Raw genomic sequence first — 9,469 nt, forward strand, 5'->3', positions numbered from 1 at the left:
AGTACATTAAAAATGTTTAGCAGAGTTCCTGGCACATAGTAAGAGCCTAGTAAGTGTAAGTTGCTATTAATTGTAGGAGGGGAGGGGAGTAGGCAAAAGAAATAGATATGTTCCAATAGAAGCATGAGCCCTGGGTTATGGGCGACCATGGAAAGACTCAGAAAAGTAGTTGCATCTGAGCTAGACCTTTAAATATGAGTAAGAGTTTGCCAGGTGGAGAAAGGAGAACAGCATTGCAAGCAGAAGAAACTGAATAAATACAGACCCAGAAGTGTGACTGTTAGGGAACTATTCAGGAAACATCCTTGCTTTGGGACTTGGGGGCAACTACTTTTCACATACCTTGTGTTGCTGCTGCAAAATAAAATCAGCATACTGTTCCTCCCGGGACTTCTGCACTCTTTTTCCACTCAGCCTGTCTGTAGTTCATTTCATTCCTCAAGGTCCAGCCACATCCAGTGCTTCAGTGACAACTCCCCAACTCCTGGAGCCCTCACTGCTCTCCCCTTTTCCCAAGTTCTGTAGCACTTAATTTCTTACCACACTATTTAGCAGTAATTATATGTTGTCCTGTTACTTAATTACCTCATTTGTGTAAGTCTAGTCTCTCCAGTTCTCTCCCTCGGGGCAGGGATGGCATTTTCCCATTTTGCATCCCACATTGGGCTTGACATAAACTGTCCACAGAAGATGTTCAAACATTGCCTGTTGATTTAACTCGACGCCTTGTGCTGCTATGATTATAGATACAGAGCACCGGGCCTCAATCATGGGATTTATTGATTCTAGCGGAGAGGTATTCATTCCACATACAAACATTGAGGCCCCTTCGTGTTTGAAGCTAGTTGAAAATTTTTGAAGAAGATAAGGTGTCTGTTCCCACATATAAAATAGCCTGATGATGCCTCTTGTCCCTAGAAGCCTGAGAACACTACTGACAGTCACATGTGGGAGGGTAGATGGCGAGGGCAGCTGGCGGCCTCACTGCGCACCAGGTCACCTAGTGAGTGCAGCCCAGGGGAGCACCAAGGACAGGCAACGTTGCTCCCGTGCCTTTAGTTTTGCCTGAACTTCCAGGCCCAAGCCACTGACCATTCCCTTCTCCTAAAGATTGCTCTGTGTTGTTGGCTTGTGACCCAAAGTCAATTTGACTCAATCCCTTTACAAAGGTAAGTGAACCTACCACCCAGATGTCCACGTAACCAGCGTTTGTTGATACCATTGTGTACCCACCACAGTGCTGGTTCTAGACGTTTGTTTTTGCCTTTGTTTTGGTAGACATTCTTAATTTGCATGAATCCAATATATGAGAGTTTATTCTGTGCTGGAGAGTGTCCTGAGTATATAACAATATTTTAAAAATGAGCGTGGTCCCTGCCTTCACAGAAAATAGTCTAGCGGGGCAAACGAACTCAGTAGACAATTAAAATAGAGAACAGTGTTTTAGTTATTGCAGCGTAACAAACTCTCCAAAATTTAGTAGCTTTAAACAGTTATTATCTCTCACAGTTCTGTGAATTGACTGGACTCAGCTGGGCAATTCTGCTAGTCTCACTTGGGGTCTCTCATGAGACTGCTATCAGATGGCAGCTGAGGCTGGAGTCATGAAGCCTCCACTGGGACATTGGGAGGGCTGAGCCACTTTGCCATGCTCCACACGGCCCCTCCAGCTGGGTAGCTGAACTTCCTAAACAGTGGCCCAGAACTTCTAAAACTACAAAGTGGAAGCTGCTGGGCTTCTTAAGGCTTAGGCCCGGAACCCACAGTTTCACTTTGGATTCTGGGTTAGAGCAGTTCACAGAATCAGCCCACAGCACTGTGGGAGGGGGAGACACAAGGGCTTGAATAGTGGTTAAGAGCTCTTTGGAGATTAGCAAGTGCTTTAGCGGGAAAAGTATAGGATGTTATGGAAACACCTAGGAGAGGCTCATAACCTAGGTATGTGAGTCCTTGGAAGACTTCCTGGAGGCAGCGGCATCTAAACTGATGAACCTGAATAATGAGGACTCGAAACTTGCCAGATGAGGAAGGGGAAGAGAAAACACAATTCTGGCAGGGGAGACAGCTGGTGCAAGTTCCCAGGGAGGTAAATAACGCACAATTTTAGATCAATGTGGTTGTCGAAGGGGTGGTAGTGGTATAGGATAGTGACAGCCCTTTAGTCCAGAGAGGTAAATGGGCCTAGGTCATAAAGTCTTGTAAGCCCTTCAAGATGCCTGGACTCTGTCCTGAGGGTATAGGACATCAAGAAGTGAAGCAGGGTGGTGATCAGGCTGGAGGGACCCTAAAAAGGATATTGGCTGCTGAGTGGGTGATGGATTGAAGGGATCAAGCTCTTATTTTCACCGTGTCCCTTCTAGCCAGTGACCTCACCATCACTGAGAAGGCTGTCATCACCTCAGCACTGCTATCAGTTGTTTTTGCTTTTTATTAGTAGGACTTTTTATCATAAAAAAAATGCAACCTCACCCAGCCCGAGTGACTCAGTTGTTTGAGCGTAGTCCCATGCACCAAAAGGTTGGCAGTTCGATTCCTGGTCAGGGCACATATCTGGATTGCGGGTTAGATCCCCAGTCGGGGAGCATATGGAAGGCAACTAATAAGTGTTTCTCACATCAATGTTTCTCTCTCTCGCTCTCCTTTCCTCTCTAAGAATGTCCTTGGGTGAGGATTTTTAAAAATGCAAACTCCTTTGTACAAGTTTTTTTTTTAATCCTAACCCGAGGATATTTTTCCATTGATTTTTAGAGAGAGTTAAAGGGGGGGGGACAACAATGTGAGAGAAACACATCAATTGGTTGCCTCCTGCACACACCCTGACCGGGTCAGGGATTGAGCCTGCAACCGAGGTACATGCCCTTGACCAGGAATCGAACCCGTGACCCTTTGGTCCAAGGGCCGATGCTTTAACCACTGAGCAAAACTGGCCAGGGCAAGTTTTTTGTTTTTTAACTTTAAAATGAACATGTCATAGAAAGCCTGCTACCCAGTAGGATCTGCATATGTGGTTGGGCAAGTGGTCAAACAATTCATACCTAAGTGTGAAGTGACTTGAGAGCAGGGAGCATGCCAGGCTCAGTGGCTTTTACCCCTCAGTTAAGTAATGGTTGGTTAAGAGAGTACCTACTCTAATAAAAAGTCAAATCAAATAGGACTCCAAGGCTTATAACAAAACAGAGCACACCCCTGCCACGTGCAGCTTCTACTCCCTAGTGCCACTCCCCAGGGGCAACCATTTTCAACTCTTTGAAGTCTCAGGAAGCGGCACAGAGGAGCACAGGTTCTAGAATTGGCTTGTCTGGCATCCAGCAAAGCCCTCCCACTTACCAGCTGGGTAACCTCAGTCAAGTGAATTGCATCTCTTACCTCGGTTTCATCATCTGGAAGATGGGAATGAGAATGGTGCCCTTCTCATGAGATAACACATAAACTGCCTGGTATGTGGTCACTACATGGCGATAACGAAGAAGGATCTAACTTGCGAGCAGCTGCGAGGACAGCTGTGGACTTCTAGTTGCACGCTATACAAATAAATATAAGGCACTGAGTATGAGTAGAGGCCATGACAAGGACAGAGACTCATTTGCAGAGGTCTCGCTCTTCCCTTTGTTCTGAGGCCAAAGTCTGTGTGCTCTCAGTCCCATTCCCTTCCTGTCTCTTCCAGAATCTTGCCTGTTTGTCCTGTGTAATGATCCTGACCCTCATGCCAAAGCACACACGTCTCTACTAGTTTTTTCTTTCTGTAAAATATACACAGGCCTTTCCTATCTTGGCGGGGGGGGGGGGGTGTCTTTTATTCAACCCTCCTGCCTTTTTCAACTACCATCCTATTTCTTTCTATGGCCACATTTCTTAAGTAACACACATACTGCTCCCCCCATTCCTTCACAACTCTGTCGCTTTTGGCTTTATCTCCCAGCTTCCATGACTGTCCTTCTGACAGGGCTGTCACTAGGGTCATCAAGACCACCTCATTGACCACCATGGGCCTTTGTGCAGTCAGTCTCCAGAGCACTTGACTCGGCTGACCGCCTACCCCTTAAATCTCCCGCCTCATGCAAACCGCCTCATCACCGCACTTCCTAATTTCCACCACTTGTACCATTTCCCCGAGCTACTCAGGAAAGAAACCTTGAACTCAGGGTTGGCTCAGCTCCCTTCTCTGCCCTCTCCCACGCTAGTTTTGATTCTCATTGCAAATATTAGAAACTCATTGAAGTTAGCTCTTTAGAAAAGTTTTAGCAGGATACAGAGGAGTTGGGGGGACATCTCATGGACCCCAAAGGCAGGGTGCAGCTGGAACCCAGGAAAGACCAGGACTGTAGACTCAGGAGCCAGCGAAGTGAGTCCACTCTCTAGCTTCCTTTCTGGGTTTCTTGAGATCTGCACAGACACCCCAAAGGTGTCAGACACTCCCACACCCAGCTAGTCACCAGGTCCTATAGAAATCGCCATCCTTTCATCAGTCCCTTGAATCTGTCCCCTCTCCAGCTTCCCTTGCAAGGTGTCTCCCATATTTACCCCTTGATTGTTCTGTTTCTGTCATTATGAAAATGAAGGTCTTATGGCTTCAATTAAATTTAATTTTAAATCCTAGCTCTAGAAACCATCTTACTATATATACCCCTGAGAGACCTAGCCTTTCCCCTGGATAATCAGCAGCCCCTGAGGCAGCAGAAGACAGTAGCCTGGATGATGGTCATGGCCTTGGGACCTCTGGCAGACTAAAGATGACATTTTGACCTAAGTTATATTTCAGTTCCTGAGCCCAAAGGTGGCATGGTCCTTGGCTACTTTCCCATGAAACCAGAACAGACCTCAGAGCTGTCCTGAAGACCTGAAGAAATGATTCATTACCCTTACCTCACCTCTGACCTGTCAGCCCCCAGCATGACACCGAACTCCTAGCCCACCGTGTCTTGTGAGTTTGCCCTGTACAGTCTGTAACCTACACACCACCAGGGAGTTCAGGCTTTTGAGCATTAGCTCCCCATGCTCCTGGATGGCACCATTCATCAATAAAATAGCCAGTCTTTTTCCACTGCCATTCTTAGTGCCCAGTGCCTGGCTCTGTCTAGTGGTGGACAAACTCTCTCTGTTCTGTACCAGTTGCTTCTTCTGACTCCTGACCCTGAGTGTGAGCATTGTCCACGTCTCAGTTCTCTGTTAAGTGCTTTTTTCTTGAACTACCTTCTGGGTTGACCCTTAAATAAGAGTAGAGTGGTTAAGAGCTTGGACTTGGGAGTCTTAATGACCTGAGTTTGAATCTCCCACTGCTTCCTACTTATGTGAACTTGGGAAAGTTACTTGAATTTGTTGAGCCTCAATTCCTCATCTGTGAAAAGGGGATAATAATGGTTCCTTCCTGACAGGGTTGATGTGAGGGTCCCCTGAGCAGACACATGCAGAGTGCTTAGTTAGCACAGTGCTTGGCACACAGAAAGGGCTCGATAAGTGGTGACAGTTATTAGCTTGCCCTTGTTCCCTTACTTGGGTTCTAGCCTTACATCACCAGCTATACTTTTCCGTTAGATGTCCTGCTCTGACCTCAGCTCCACCTGTCAGAATTCTCCAGGTACCACTGGAAGATGCAGCTTTCTGAGAGCTGGAGGGTGGGATGACCTGAAAAAGAGGGGTGGTCGCATCGAATCCTTGAAGGAACCCCCATCTAATTTCAGCCAGGCCTCAGCAGAGAAGACTCAGAAGAGTACCCCTGCAAGCCTCCAAACCTTTTGCTGGCTGAGTCCTGGAATCGGGGAGAGCAGGCTAGGCTGCCTTTAAGAGAACAAATGAACGATATGAATCTAACCTTTAGAAAAAAGCCCCAGGGGTGGTGAGAGGAGATGTAGCAGGATCAGTGGAGCTTTGAGGTGGGTGTAAAAAGTGAGCGCAGCACCCTCAGGGCGCTGAGCCCGGCTTAGGCTGGGGCCTCCCTCCAGCCTGGGGATTTGGCAGCGCAGAAGCCAGAGGCACTCCTGTTTTTAGCTGAGCTGTTGCCGGTCTCCTTTGCTGCCCTGTGAACATTCCTCATTAAGCTCAATGCAGGGAGCAGCTTTCACCTGGCCCTTGGCCCTGTGTTCGTTCCTGTCTTCACCTCCGCTTCTGGGTGGCAGCGTTCCCACCGGCAGGGATGTGGGAAGCGGCAATGCCCCGCTCTCACTGGTGCAGAGTGGGGCTTGTGGGCAGGGAGGGTGGCCCCGCAGCCGTTTGCTAGGAGGCAGAGTGGCCAAGGAGTTAAGAGCTCTGGCTCCGAAGTAGAATGTGCCCTGTTCGAATGTCACTTCTGCCATTACTGTCTTTGTGACCCTTGGCAGGTGGCTTAAGCTCTTTATGCCTCGTCTGTACACTAGGAATGAAACAGGCCTAATAGTAGTGAGGTTCCATACCGCACTGCAGGTAAAGCATGCAGCTTAGCCCACCCATAGCACCTAGAGCCAAGGGCCCTGTCCTTGTAGGAACAGCCATCCCCATTCCCCACACACACCCCAACTGCTATCTACACCCCACCTGTGTTGTCCTCTCTTTACATGTCTGTCTCTGCCCTTGGACTATAAACTCCATTAAGTCAGAGATAGAATTGTATGGCTCTGTGTCCTTGGTGCCCAACATGGGACCTGGTGCGTAGATGAGCTTAATAAATACATGTTTACTGCTGGAAGAAACTGGTGAAATAATATAGAAGACTCACGATTCCTCTGGCCTCAGGGTCCCACCATCCACTCTGGGTCATTCACCACAAGTAGAAGGCCTAGGCCAGTCACTGTCCTGGGGCCTGGGGATACTATAGTGAATACAATAAGGTGGACTTTTGGCCTCAGGGAGTGAACTGTCCAGGGGGTGATGGATGTTAAACACACAACATCTATACATCTCAACTAGGAGCATTGCTAACAAGGAGAATCCCAGGCTGCTATGAGAACACAAACAGATTACATTTGAGGGAAGGAAGAATCAGGGAGAGTTTCCTGGATGACATGACAAGTAAATTGAGGCCCAAAGAAAAAGCAGGCTGGGTTGAAGTGGAGGGTGGGAAAGAGCCTTCCAGGCAGAGGAAGCAACACATGCAAAAGTCCTGAGGCGGAAGGGAACTAGGCTGCTGGGTGGAAGACAAGGTTATGCTGCTGGTGTGCAGTGGAGGGGCGTCAGTGGCCTCTCCAAGGCCACAGAATTGGGATCGTGGGTTATGCAAAGCCTTGTAGGCTATGGTAATTTGAGCCTTGATCCTAATGACGATAGCTAACATTTATTCAATTTTATGTATGTGTGCACTGTGCTAAGTACTTTACATGTGTTTTATCATTTACTTTTCACAATTCCCCTAAGAGGCTGGTGCTATTCCCACTGTACAAATAATGAAAGTCTGGCTCAGGAAACTTAACTTGCTCAAGGTCAAATGGTTGGCCGTGGCAGAACCTGGTTTGAACCCAGACATCCGATCCAGAGCCTGTCCAATTAGCCCCTGTGTGGCCCAGCCTAAGAGCTAAGTGCGGGCTTTGATCTGAGCTGCAAGTTCTTCATGGCCTAGGTTCCCCTTTCACCGCATATCCCAGATCCTTCTCCCCTGAATTGGGGGAACCCACGCGGAGGTCCGCTCTGGCCAGAGGAGCTCCCTAGCGGCGGGCCCAACTGCAGGCGGTGCGGGCTCGGACGGAATCGCCCCCGGCAGGCCCCCGCCCACGTGACGGGCGCGGGCGCGGGCGCGGAGCTGCGGGGCGGCCGCAGTGCGGTGGGCGCGGGGGTCTGCGCGCTCGCGCCGGCGCGGCAGCTGGGAGATCCGGAGGTGACGGACCCCGCAGAGCCGGGGGGCGGGAGGCAGGGAGCCCGCGGCGTCCGGCAGGGGGCTCTCTCCGCCCGCGCTCCCGGGGCCAGCGCCGCAGCCCCGCCGCCCGGATCACGTTCCCTCCAGCCTTGAGGGGGAAAACAGCGTTCATTTCTGATTAAAAATGACTATTTTTTTAAAAAAATGGGTTTAATTCTTTATTTCTTTCTGTCCTCTCCCAGGGCCAGCGAGAGGCAGAAAGCGACACCGAGAATCCATTCCAAACGAGCAGCCAAGGGGAGACGCGGCGGCTCCCAGATGTTGATGTTTTGTTTTTTGACATAAATCTTTGCGCTCATATGGGAGTTTTCATTGATTCATGTTCCCATCTGCTGAGTTTCCTTTTATTTATTTAATACGGCTTTTTGGGGAAATCTGACTCGGAAGCTCTGGAGGAGCATAAACTGTGCAGCCGCAGCGCACCCTGCCCCCCCAACCCTGGCTGCTGGGGGAAGGGAGCCAGCGGCGCGCCGCAGAGGAGGCTGCTGGGGTCCCCGTCGAGGGGCGGAGGCAGGCGCCCCGGACCCCCTGCCACGGGCCTGCCCGAGGCTGCAAACCCGAGAAAGACACAGCGGGAGTCTAGTCACATTAAGTCTCAGCTCCTTTTTCTTCCTGCCCACTCACACTATGTATTCCCTTCACACTCGAACACACTCTCTGGGCTTAACAGTTTGGAAACCAGGAAACATCTAACAGTGGATGTCAGCGTGAAACGAGTTAGAGGATCTGCTCCTCCCCGAACTCATCCCACATGCCCTCCCCCTCCTAGTGAATCTTAGTCATTGAGAGCTTCAACTCCAGTCAGGTGGCCTTAGTTTGAATCCCTACTCTACTTGCAAGTTAACTTCTAGGAGCCTCAGATTTCTCATCTGTAAAATGGGGATAATTATTTCTTTCTCAGATAATACAGGTACATTTCACACATGAGGAAACTGAGACTGAGAGTAGCTAAGACAGAGCCAGGACACACTCCTGGGTCTTTCTGATACTTATCCTATCTCACCTCCCACCCCCTTGCCCAGCGGCTCATCCATGTTTCCCAGGATATGCCATATGCCTGGCAGAAAGGGGGTGCCCTCTTTTCCATGAAGTTAGGGTTCGGAATGTCTGACCAATATCCATTCAAGCTTGGAACATACTCCCAGGTTTGGAAGGGACCTAGAGGTCATCTCATCTAGTCTCCTACCTCTCCTTGCAGGGTTCCCTGACAGGTTCAGAGAACTCATCTCCTTACAGGGCAGCCGCTTCTATCTGAGGTTGCTTCTAGCTATTAAGAGACCCAGAGACCACGGAATGGGACCATTTGAATGCCAAGAAACCATGATTTCCCCAGACCAAGACCCTTAAGACCTACCATTGCTAAGGCCCAAGGCTGTATCTTCAGTCCTGAGTAGAATGAGGGGAGTCCTCAAAGTGGGAGGTTATTCCATCACACCCTCCTTTGTGAAGCATGTACTGAATGCACATTCCTTCCCTATGTGTATCCCATCCAGCCCAAGCTGCACTGGGTAGGACTCTCCTTGCAGGGCAGGATAGGGGTGCATATCTGGGACTCTGATTTGGTTCTAAGCTCATCCTGCAGGTACACATGCCCTTAACCCTTCATTTATGTGTGCTGTTTTCTGAAACTCCCATGTGTGGTAAACAATG

This window comes from Miniopterus schreibersii (genome assembly GCF_964146895.1).
Source record: "Miniopterus schreibersii genome assembly, chromosome: 4".
NCBI lineage: Eukaryota > Metazoa > Chordata > Mammalia > Chiroptera > Miniopteridae > Miniopterus > Miniopterus schreibersii.